The sequence below is a fragment of the Heterocephalus glaber genome, unplaced genomic scaffold (genome assembly GCF_053883595.1).
Source record: "Heterocephalus glaber isolate CG9 unplaced genomic scaffold, H.glaber_assembly_v1.0 deba00001429, whole genome shotgun sequence".
In the NCBI taxonomy this organism is placed as follows: domain Eukaryota; kingdom Metazoa; phylum Chordata; class Mammalia; order Rodentia; family Bathyergidae; genus Heterocephalus; species Heterocephalus glaber.
In genome coordinates, this window is record NW_028258294.1 from 1,384,755 (window position 1) to 1,396,801 (window position 12,047).

At 38.0% G+C, this 12,047-nt stretch overlaps 1 protein-coding gene, 1 long non-coding RNA gene and 1 pseudogene across 40 annotated transcripts in view; 1 reads left to right on the forward strand and 2 right to left on the reverse strand.

Moving 5' to 3' along the window:
- Positions 1-9,486, forward strand: part of LOC147827837 (uncharacterized) — a 110,885-nt gene extending 101,399 nt beyond the window's left edge. Inside the window, exons 2-3 of the long non-coding RNA XR_015451545.1 lie at positions 2,895-3,054; positions 9,304-9,486. This is a non-coding gene — a long non-coding RNA (uncharacterized LOC147827837). The remainder of the gene's footprint in view (positions 1-2,894; positions 3,055-9,303) is intronic.
- The window catches only part of Dlg2 (discs large MAGUK scaffold protein 2), a 2,046,311-nt gene that overhangs the window by 350,712 nt on the left and 1,683,552 nt on the right, over positions 1-12,047 (reverse strand). The gene's annotated exons all lie outside the window — the stretch shown is intronic.
- LOC147827838 (L-lactate dehydrogenase A-like 6B) lies at positions 3,048-9,308 on the reverse strand (annotated as a pseudogene). The gene has a single exon (XR_015451542.1). The product of XR_015451542.1 is annotated as an L-lactate dehydrogenase A-like 6B (transcript).

The window sequence follows — 12,047 nt, forward strand, 5'->3', positions numbered from 1 at the left end:
CTTTCACTTCCCCCTTCTTTACCTGCGGAAGGAACTCTGCAGCTGAGCTGAGTTCCCTCCTCCTGCTGCTACTGATCTCTCCTCGTTCTCGTGCCCCCTCCCTCTGACCAATCTGCCTCTACTTTCTTGCTGCATCCTCTTCTCTCTGGTTAATTTCTCCTCCTCTACTGGGCAGACAAGCTACAAATGACGATGTTTACCACTTAAGTTTTGGAACTGAACTCTCCAGCTGAAATCTAAACTGACTTCTTGTTAGAACCTCATACTTAAATTAATAAAAAATAAAGTGTTCTAATTCCATCAACAATGCAATGAAAATGTTAGGTTAGCTGTCAAATATAGGCAAGCCAGGGGACCTTGCTCCTAAAAAACTAAAATAGAAAAATTATCTGAGCAAGAATTTGAAATGCTATCTTAGGCTATCTTGTTTATATTTAATGCTCTGTGATTCTAACTCAAGAATAACCCTTAAATTAAAGCTTTTTAAATCTGGGCTTCTGAAAAAGCTTCCTAGGATTTATAGTGCCCTGGAGGTGCTTTAAAACAGTTTTTAAAATTCATTTGTTCCTATCTAATGTAGAGCCCTGTTACATACCAAAGAACTGATTCAATGTTTCTGAACGTCATCCTTTTTTTTGTTGTTTTTGGTACCAGGGATTGAACTCAGGACCTTGTGCTTTCAAGGCAGGCAGCGGCGGCACCACTGAGCTAAATGCCCAGCCCTGAACTTCATCATTTTAAATTAAAGGTTTTGGACCCCAAGTTTACCTCCCTATATGGCCTTGTCCCTTGGCTAGCATCAGCTAGAACTTCAGACTTTAGGGTTACACCGTCTATCTCACTCACAGCTCCTGCTCTTCACCCATGCCCTGACAACATTTCCTTCCCCTCAAAAGCATGAAAACACCATTATGTTGGTAAGATTTTGGATGGGCTTTAGATACAAACAAGTTCATACTTTTGTTTGAAAATAAATTAGGGGAAAAGGCACATTTGGAGACATGTGAAAAACATGAATATTAATTAGTATTGATAGGTGATTCCTCATGCATATTTACCATTTGTGGGGACTACGTTACTTCTTTTTTTTTTTTTTGGTACTGGGGATCGAACTCGGGGCCTTGATTATTTCTAAATAGTGCTTCTCAATGGTAGGTATAATGGGAAAGTGAGATGAAACAGGAAAATCTGTGGCTTTTCAGATGCATAGGAGATTAAGAAAATAAATGCATAAAAAATAATTTGCCAAGAAAATGTACAATTTACGATGTATTTTCCAGGAAAATGTGTCTGAAAATATGTATATGTATTCATCTTTTTGTTCTTTTATGCTGGCTTGTGGGTATCAGACTATGAAAATGTTCTTCCAGAGTATTAATTCACTGGAGGATTAGTGAATAGGTGGGGTTTACAAAGTAAAAAACCTGCATTTGTCCTTCTTCTGACAGTTAGAAATTTCTGGCTAATATTGACTTCCATCAAATGCTGTGTGATATAAAAACAAGTAACAATTTCTCTAAAGAATATCAATGGTAGGGGCCAGGATTTAGCTCAGAGGCACTGCGCTTGCCTTGCAAGTGCAAAGTTCTGAGTTTGATAAAAAATAGAATGTAAATGGTGCTGCAATTCTTTACATACAAATATAGGTACAGTCAGATACACATATATGTATCTTATGTTTTAAAATATAAATAATGTAGAATAATACAGTATTTTAGATTAGCCCTTTATGTCCTGATAGGTGGCAAAATCCAGGGATAGATGTATTTTCAAGAATCCTCCTAGATGTGGCTCTGTTTCGGTCACCACTTAAGTATAGAACTTTGTGCTTTAGTTTCTTCATTTATGAACAAACAAACAAAACAGAAATCCATTTATGCCATTTTTCAGTTACAATTCTGTGATTCCATCTTGTACTTTAAAAATACATATATGTTCTAAGATGTTTGATTCTCCAAACAGTGATGTACCGATCCTGCCTTTTGCCATTGTGAAAATTACTTCTCTATCACTAATTCTAGAAGCATTTATTTGGATTTACCATATTTCAGGTTCAATGCCATGTCCCAAGGGTGCACAGATGCAGCCTCCGTTGTTGTGGAACTCCTGGTCCTCAAGGAGGATCTTTGATCAGGACTTCATCTCAATGGCCTCATTGTAGAAAAATTTTAAAAAATCTATGCAAAGAATTCAATCAATATGTAATATCAAGTGCTGATGATAATGGGTATTGCCATTCAGAGAACTTCCTTATCTTCTTAAAAATTTCCTTCAATTAATGAAAGTGTAATAGAAAGGGAAGAACATGGATATTATTCCACATGGCAGGAGCTACAGAATGTCACTGGTTGAGGGCTTGAGTCAGTCACTAAGAGGCCAGGGTCTACTGCTCTTGGAGCTGAGTTTAGCCACAGAGTCAAAAGTGCTGGAATTGCCAGGGGCACTGCCATAGAGAGCAGGACTACTTGACATTTCTGGCACCATGATCTGTGATTCAGACCTCCCGGCACATTTAAGCCCCATAACAGTGTTGTGAGGTAGGAATCATTGGCTCTATTTTATAGATAAGAAAACTTAGCTGTGTGTCCAGAGGTCTTACATCCAGTTGGTACTGAAACAAAGTTCAGACCTCTCTCTGATTCCACAGCTATGCTTATCCCCTCTTTTTCCTCTTTGGGAAATAAAGAAATCTAGTCAAACTTAAGACCAAATGACATTACTACAGATATAATTTTGAATGAATAATGTTCATTTGAAGAGAAGCCTTATGCTACATCAGATGAAGGCAATTAGAAAGCGAAAACATATTTTATTTCTACCATTTTTAGAAGAATAGAAACAAAGACCCTGAATAGGATCCTTTAAAATTTCATAAAAAGTTTTATTCTTTGCAGAAATATTTTCCCCAAAGTCTGCTGCATCCCTGTGGACTGTCTGTTGGCTCCTACTGGAGTAACTACGATGCAGTGAATGAGGTCCTGTCACTGAACCTGCAGCGCTGAGGACAGTCAGCAGCCGCAGCAAATGGTCACTGAGAATGGACACGGAGGCCAGGTGAGCCTGAGTAACTTGTTCAAGATCGCTTGGTGTTACATGGTAGAAACAGGACTGGAAACTAAACCTCTCAGACTCACAAGCTCTTGCTTTTAGCTGATGTCTCTGGTTCTTATAACACTTTCTAAGGCAAAACAGATCAGTCTGCATTCATTTCTACAGAAAGCTCTTTCAAATACAACAACAACAACAACAGCTAAGGCAGGAAGATCACAAGTTTGAGATCAATCTGAGCAACTTAATGACTTAGCAAGACTCTGTCTCAAGATAAAAAATTTAAAAATAGCTGGGGATGTAGCTTAGTGTGAAGGCTCTGGGTTCAATCCCCAGTACTGCAAAAACAAACAAAACACAACAATAAAACCCCAGACAACTTTGATCAAATTCCTTCATTTGCTAAATGTTTCACTAAACATTGCTGTTATTATCTTGATTCTTCCTCATAACAGCCCTAATAAGTAGACACAGTCATTTCATGATGAAGAAATTGAGACATTAAATAAATTACCCAAATTAACAATTACAAGTGACAGAGTCAGGACTTAGACCCACTCTTTTTAAATTTTTTTCAGCAAATGTACTTTTATTTTTATATTGTAGAAGCAATAATTTTTATACTACATAAATAAATGTAGTAAGTACAAGCTAGCCAGAACAAAAGAATTAGTATATACTTGAAAGAATTAGAATTTCTATAACAAAATATAAATAATTCTATCGTGCATTTTTTGAGGTCAAGTAGCAATTTCAAATACATACAAGGCAAGTACTACTGTGTTAAAAGTACCACAAACTTCTGCTTTGTTATAGTCACTTAGGAGTTATAAAAAATAAGTATCATCTGGCTTGTGGTTGCTAATAATAGCTGGTGGGCTAAATAAACAGGGCACCTACCCCCTTTCTACCCCCTTTCCTGTTTTCAACTTTTAGAAATTCCAATTTATCAAAAAGTTTGACATATGCAATCCCATAACTACTTTAACTTCTTCCATGACTTTAGAATGGCAGCTTTACACAGAGTTAAAGCTCAAGCTTTTTCTGAATTTATCAGAGTGTTTCTGCACTCTTTGAAACAAGCCTGCATGGATTAGCTTCATAAGGAGTATAATGCCACCCTCTCTTGATATACAAGGAACATCAAGGAGTAGTTCTTTATTCCATAGAGGTCCTCAGTTATGGTGCCAACTGGATGCACTCTCCTAAGATTCTTTATAATATATTCTGTTGAATCTGCTATAGCCAGGACAGTAGGCAAAGAAACATAACCTTTAAGATCTCATAGGCACAGCAATCACTTCTCTGTGGACATTTTCCCACTGCTCAGTATCATCAATTCTAACCGAGTTCAAGTCCTTCAGAAGGACTCCAGCAATGTTAATGCCACAAAGGCACATTTGAGTCTTCATGCTTTCCAAAGATCCACCCCTGACAACTTCCAGAGTGGACATTGAATCTCCACCTAATCAAGAAATGGAAATAGCTGACAGCTGTTTCCAATAACTCGGACTTGAGGAAATACACTCAATAGCTGAATACATAGGTTAAGATATCCACTGGGTTGGAAACAACAATCAGTTTTCAACAATGGGTAATATTAGAAGTCATTCACTTGAAGATGTCTATATTTTCACTTGACTAAATTAAGATGTGTTTTTCCTTTTCCCTGGAATCCACCTGCTGTGATAATCCCTAGGTTGGAGTTTGCAGTGACAAGGTAATCTTTACTGGAAACAATGCTTGGTATTTTCATGAAAAGACCCTTAAGTTTAAGATCATCCTCTAACCTTTCAGTTTGCTGTCACTGACAAAGGCAAGTGCATTATTTATCCTTAAATAAGATGGTGACAGGCCACTCCAACCATGAGAGAAGGCATTCAGATACAATTTCTACAATGGAAATCTTACTGTCATGAATGTCCTCCTTTGAAGTGAAATTGTCACTAAGTTCATGCTTGACAATCACTGTCATGGAAACCTGGATGAAAGGCCAGCTGCCCTGTGCCAGTTGCCCACTCCTAATGGTGACACAGAACCATCCCTGGCCAAGGAGATTTGATTCTGCAGCTCTCACTTTTTGGTTGGATAACAATTTCTTTGCAGCCTAGCTCCTGGCTGCTCACTCAAGAGAATGGGGGAAAGTAGCCAGTGAGTTGTAGGTCAAGTTTGCTGGGGAGTTCAGGAAGAAGCCCTTTGGTTGTTCAATGCCCCCTCATCCTCTAGCCCCAGCCACTACTGCAGCTAGGACCAAAGACTGTGCCAAGCTCACTCGTGCCTCATAAGGTACTTCTGATGCTTGCTCAGATCAAGGCAGCAAAAGGGCTTTTCTAGCCTTTTGTGAATCCTGGAGTTGAAGTTCATATTCTCTTCAATATTTGATATGGATAATAGCCCAACCCAAAATCTCTGAAATTCCTAGTTTTCGATTTTTAGTATGCATGCCAAGTGAGACCCACTCTAACTCCAGAGGTAAATGTCTAGTTGTAACTCCACTTCCTGTTACCTCTCCCTTTTAGGAGAGGTTTCTCTTCCACCCTCTAATACAGCTTGCCCAGTCCTAGTCTGTGGCTTCTTAATTCTTTTCTAAAAATGCAGCAACTAAAATAGCATGTGTCACCCAGGTGCAGCCTAACCAGGGTGAAGCCCAGAAGGATATCTCCTTCCTATGCTTCCATGGCTTTAGGCAGACATTTGGCATCATCATGAGATGGCTACCTGTGGTCACCTAAAGCCACAGATCTTATTTAAGGAACTGCTGTAACGTCTCCATTCTAAAATAGTGCAAACAATTTTGGGACCTGTAGTCTTTAAAAGTGTCTGTCTCAGTAGGTAATCCAGTATGCTTGATAAATGTTAAGTAGTTAGTAAGAATGTGTAGGATTTGTGCCAGCATTTTGCTTTCTAATGACTATTTCTTAGTCTTTTTTTTTTCCTGTACTGGGAAGTGAACTCAGGCCCTTGCGCTTGTGAGGCAGGCACAACGCCACTGAGCTAAATCCCCAGCCCGATTACTTCCTAGTTTAATGCCTCTGAATGTCACTGTTTTCACTGGAAAATGGGAAAAAGAAATATTTCCTGGTAGTATCTTAGGAGGTTCAGACAAGATAATACTTACTGTATAAGGTAATGTTATTATCATGATAATCTAGGTTTTAATTCCATACTAGAAGGGTAATTATAATGGCTAAACCTGCAATTACAGAAACTACAGCCTACAGGTCCTTTATCACAAACATAAGATTATCTATACAGATTTTAATCAGAAAAAAACAATTCTTTTCCCGATAGGATGTTCGAAGTTTGCGTTTATTGCCCCCTAGTGGTTACTACATAGAAAATATAACTACATTTAAAAGTATTTTATGAGAAGTTAAGGCCATGCCTATACATATTCCTCTAATACTGTTAGTATACCACATTCTTGACAGTTGATAACTATTACCTAGTCAACCTGTGGGAATAACACCCAACACTGTACCGTGCACAATACAGTTTTAAATTTCCCATGTATTTTTGGCCATGTGTTAAGAGGTGCTTACTCAGAATTTACTTACCTAAAATAATATCTAACTTTATTCATTCATTGTATATTTATAGCATACCTATTACATGTCAGGTGAACAAAAAAGACATGTCTTCACAAATTAGCATGGAAAGTGTAGTAGGCAAAGTATTGGGCACGTGAGTGTACGAAGAAGGTTGTATACCCCAGGAGGATGGTGTTGGTGATTAGGCATTCGAGTGTGTAAAAAACTAAGGTCTGGAGGAGGAACAGATGATACAGTTACTCAGGAGAAGGATGTGGGGTGGGAGAGATTTTAAGGTGACACACCGTTATATATGGATAGAAGAAGAAAGAGGGAGTTTTAGAGATGACGCTGGATAAGTGTGAAACAAGCTAGATGAGGAATTTAAACTTTATTCTGATGGCTAAATTATAACCAATGGAATCTGAAAAAGCATGGATGTATGCCTTCAAATTTAATTTCTGTCCTTTAAACTTTTATTTAAAGGAAAATCTTTAGGTTATTCATAACATATGTTTAGTCATACTTAACATATTGAAGTGCTTAATCATAAATTAATTGTTTGAAAAGCTTCCAGGTATCATTTTTATCATGCAAAGTTCTCTCAAACACTTACACTTCCTATGAATTTCCATTCTTTCACTCTGCACAAAAGTGAGAATGTCAGGAGTTTGCTGGGTTGGTACTGAGTTGTTAAGTAACTGCATTTGGAGCTTATCTGTTTTTCCAATCATAATCTAGGCTTGAATTCCTCAGACGGGGTCAGCAGCCTGATTAGTCTCCTGTATTTTTTGTCTTGTTGGCTTGGACAGTTCTTAAGTCCTGAGTAGCCCTGTTTTCACCTTGGACTTGGAGTTCATGCTCCTCCTTTGCGGCCTAATGAAAACATGGCTCTCTTAGACTTGCAGTGAGAGCCTAGGAATCTGGACTAGTTGACACTCTAGAGAACATGAGTGTTCTTCAGATTACCCAGTGCATTTTTCCTCCTCTATGGAAACATCTGCCTCTGTACTTTTCTTTTAGGATAACGCTGTGTTGATATGCTCATTTCTGCTCACAGGTTACAAGCATTTGAAGATATGACACATGGATTAGTCATCATCTAGCAAGGTCACTCGGAAGCCTCTGCAGAAAAGGATGGGGGGTTAAATAGATGAATAAATGAGCAGGGTAGAACATCTTATTTCCTAACATAAGTTTTTAATAAATCTTAGTAAGGGTATGAAAGATATGTTACCTTAGTAATTTGTTGACAGATTTTTTTTTCAGGAGAAAATAATGAGCAACCAAAGGTGAATATAGTTTCTTAGAAGCAACCAAATATGAGAGTTGCACTCTTTTTCATGACAAATGATTATGACTATGAAGATATTAAGAAATAAGAGAAATCAGGAGAAGGCAAAAGAGAAAAATCTGGGCAGCGTAAGAGAGTGCCCAAAGAACTACAAACTGGAGATACCTGATTCTCAATTTTTAAGTTTTTACATGTTTTACATAAACAACTTTTTCAAACTTTAAGTACTGTCTGACACATACAAAGGAGGTGCTAAGGAATACACAATTACATTTATGTTAGATATAGCAAGAGTGTGCTTTTCTGTGATGTTCTCAATTTCAGGGACAAATGACTCATGAATACATATGTCTGGCGACCATGATTGCCATCAACTGAGATGATTCTTGTTCAACATGAAGGCAGGCCATAGGCATAAAACAAAAGTGTAGTTTCCATCCTTCTAAATTCTACCATAAATCTAGTAGAATAATAAAAACACAAGAAAAATAGCTATAGTTTCATTGTTCATGTTGCACAAAAGGTCTAAGCAATATAGTCAATAAACTTTTCTGTAATTTGCTTCACACATCATTGGTCCATCAGCAAATTTCTCCACAGGGAAGATTTTGAACATAGAGAAATAAGAAGAAATTAAATTAGATGGAAGATAAACTATTGGTCCTTCACTAACCTCTCTTTCTCCTTCAAGCAGAAGAAACAGGTTAGTCCAATATCCAGGAAGGAACAACATTTCTCACTTTGAGTGTTCTAAAGCAATTTGTGCCTCTCAGAACTTCTGCTGATTCCTAGTGCTTTATTTCAAAATGAGACTCTCATGATTACAATTAAAAAGTGATGAAGTAATGAATTCTACTTTAGGATTTTAATACTGAATTATATTTTAAAAAATCTACCATTTGATAACATCCAGTTTTAATACGGTGATTCAATACACTTAAAAGTACAAAAACTGATGTGTGTATAGGTCTATGCACAACCTTTTGCTGCCATCTCGTGGATTTTTAGAAAATAACCCTACTCATTCTGTGGGCTTTCTTGGAATATCCTACTGGGTTCAGTGGCACAGTTTATGAAAATAACTGGAAGAAATGTATGAGAAAGAAAAGCTAAACACCCATTTCTGTATCGTTTTATCATTTTGTATATACTACTTCACCTCTCTGAGGCTTGGTTCCTTATAAAAGGTTGGTATGATAATGGTGCATTCCCTATTTCAAGTCTGTCTTGAGAATAAAAACATAAAATTGTTCTCAAATTCAGAACATACTAATCAGAAACAATGGGTTATCTTTGCTACCATGTGATATTACTATACATATATATAAGAATTTTTTATGTAATAAGTGAACTGTAGCTAGAAGTGAACTGAAGTTAAAAGACAGTCCAGACTGATACTTGTTTCAGAGTGATTTGTTTTATCTTTTTTAGGGCTCTTAGGATAAGAGAGTAGATGTTCCCCAAAAAAAGAATTCCTGGAGATGGTTTCTCATGAAGAAGAGAATCACATGGTGCCGGGGACTGAGCAAGGAAGTATTTTCTTTTTCACTGGTTCATTGGTGTGCAAGTGAGTCTTGCCTGTCTAAAAGCACAGCACATATGCAGTAAACAAAGAGCTTTTCCAGTGAAGGATGCTACCCCTGGGATATGGCCACTGACCTACATTTCAGTCATCCCCTTGTACATTTTTGAGCCTGGTCTTCTCCTTCATCTAAAAAAGTCTTAAAGTGGAAACCTGAGGTGATAGAGTGGATCACAGATGGCACAAACAATTTTAAGAAAAATCACCTGAGCATTTTGGGAAAAAATTCAGAACAAAATGCTTCAGAGCTTTTTCTTTCCCTTAGGGAAGGCCTCTTCACGTTCTAATATTCACTAATTGATTTCCCATGTACTAATCCCTCTGTGTGCCTGGCACTGTGTTAGCACCTAGGATGAAGGATGACCAAGACACAAACAACACTTATCCTCAAGGCATTCAAGTCTGTTGAGGAAAGTATTCATGAAAGAAAGAGCAAAAGGAACAACTGTGGAGACACTCGGCTTGGGGAGGTGGGGAGAGGCTATCTTTTCCTGTATCCGAACCTGACTCCAAAGGCCCAGAATTCCAGGCCTTTTCATTTGGTTTTCTCCCTGTTAAATGAATGTCTCCCTCTGAATTCTTAAAGTTCTAACTCACTAGTTCACCAGCTGATCATCTCAGATGCTCTGCCTGGTTAGTTTGCACCAAACCAGTCTTTATCTTCATTTCTCTACTTTCAATTTAATCTTAATAATTAAAATGTTCTTTGTAAATGATAATCAGGCTATAGCTTCAATTGTAATGCTTCATCCTCCCTCTCTGATATGGCTTTCTAATAAAAGCATTCACTAAGCATCTATACTATGTCAGTAATTTTGGTTTAAGGCCTTCTCAGCTCCTGATTATTTTTGATTTGCAGTCAGTTTTTAGACAGTATAATTTCAGAGCATGAGCCTCCCCTGATGAGAATTTCCATGGAAACAATGTAGATTGGATTTTCTGCAGATGAACAATTTTATTCCTTGAAGCTGTTGTAGCATCTACTTAGTCTTCTTCCCTTTCTCTGTACAAGGCTTTCCTTATTTTTCCTGTACACTACTGCAGTAAGTTATTATGCTCCTTGCTGTGGTTTTATTATAAACAGCTAAGTTAGGTAGAAATATTATAGGCAGTCAGATAGGGTTAGGCCCTCGACAGAGTCAGGGAAAAAGATGAAAATACATTATAACCATAGCTAGAGATGCATCTGTTAGAGACCAAGCCTCAAGATAAAGACAAAATGACCAGACCTGCATACTTTCCTAAAGGACAAAATAAGCAGTAACACCTGGCCTAATGAAATCTAGATAGACATTAGTAGTCCACCTGGTGCTTGACCAAGACCTCTAGACCCATCATTTCCTAGAAAAAGTCTTTGTTTTCTTCATGTATACTTGTTCTGTGACTTGTTCTCCCATTGGATCACTATTACCTGAGCGACTATACTTGTAACCTTATTGGTTGATCATAGCTTTAACCCACATTGCATCCCCATAGTTTTTGCTCTATAAAACTTCCCTTGAAAAGTGGGGTCCTTGGCTACCCATTTGGGACCCCTCCTGTCTCTCAGGAGCTATCCTCTCAATAAACATTTCCTATCCTTAACCTCCATTGTTCCTAGAATTCATTCTTTGATTTTAGAGAACACAAACTCAGTGTATCAGTCATCTAAGAGGTTAAGAATTATAATATTTCTTTTATATCATTTGGAGGTCCTATTTTATCTCCTATATCATCCCTGTATCAGTTTCATTTAAGGATTTGTCTTTATCCTCCCAACTCTGAACTTCCATTACAGTAGAGGCCCTGGAAGGCAAAGATTCTGTTACTTAATCCTTTATTTCTAAATCTTGGCATGTCATGATCTAGTCTGTGTCTCATACACGTGCTTCTCTGTCCCATTATACATTTGACTCTGCCCCCTTCCATCAGCCTGAATGAGTCAGGTGGGTCCCTCTAACCTGTAATACTAGGTGGGAAGTTCACACCCATGACCCGTGATTTCTGCTGTTTCCAGTCTGGCAGTTTTTCAGAACATGAGCAGAAGTTAGGAAGCAGAGCATAGGCCAAAGCCTCCTTTGGAAATGTGGGATGGTAGAGAGAAAGAAGGAGCTGGTGCATGGGCAGATTGCTGTTCCAGGGGATTTATTGACTCTCTTTTCATGTGTCAGTCACTGAGAATGGTCATTGCATGTGATGACCTGAATGGTGTTGGAAGTAGTGATGATGATGATGATGAAGAAGAAGGAGAAGAAGGTGAGGAGGAGAACAATAATAAGAAGAAAATAAAGTGATATTTGGAATTGAGGTACTTATTGATTTTAATAACAAAATAGCAGTATGAGGAGTAAAACAAAGTGGTTGTTCCTTTCCAGCACATTCCGAGCTGTCCACCTCTGGATGTAACAATCTGATGTCATATAGAGCACATTTTCAGAAATACCATTTTGAAAAAGGCGGTACTACTATTGTAGATGGGGAAGTTAATTAGATATCTCGTAGGCAGTTATACAGGGCCTCCCTCAAGGCCCCAGTCCTCAAGGTGCCAGCCCTCTATGAGCCAACACAGTGAGGAGCCAACGTGGAGATTAATTGAGGCACATTCACTGGTTAG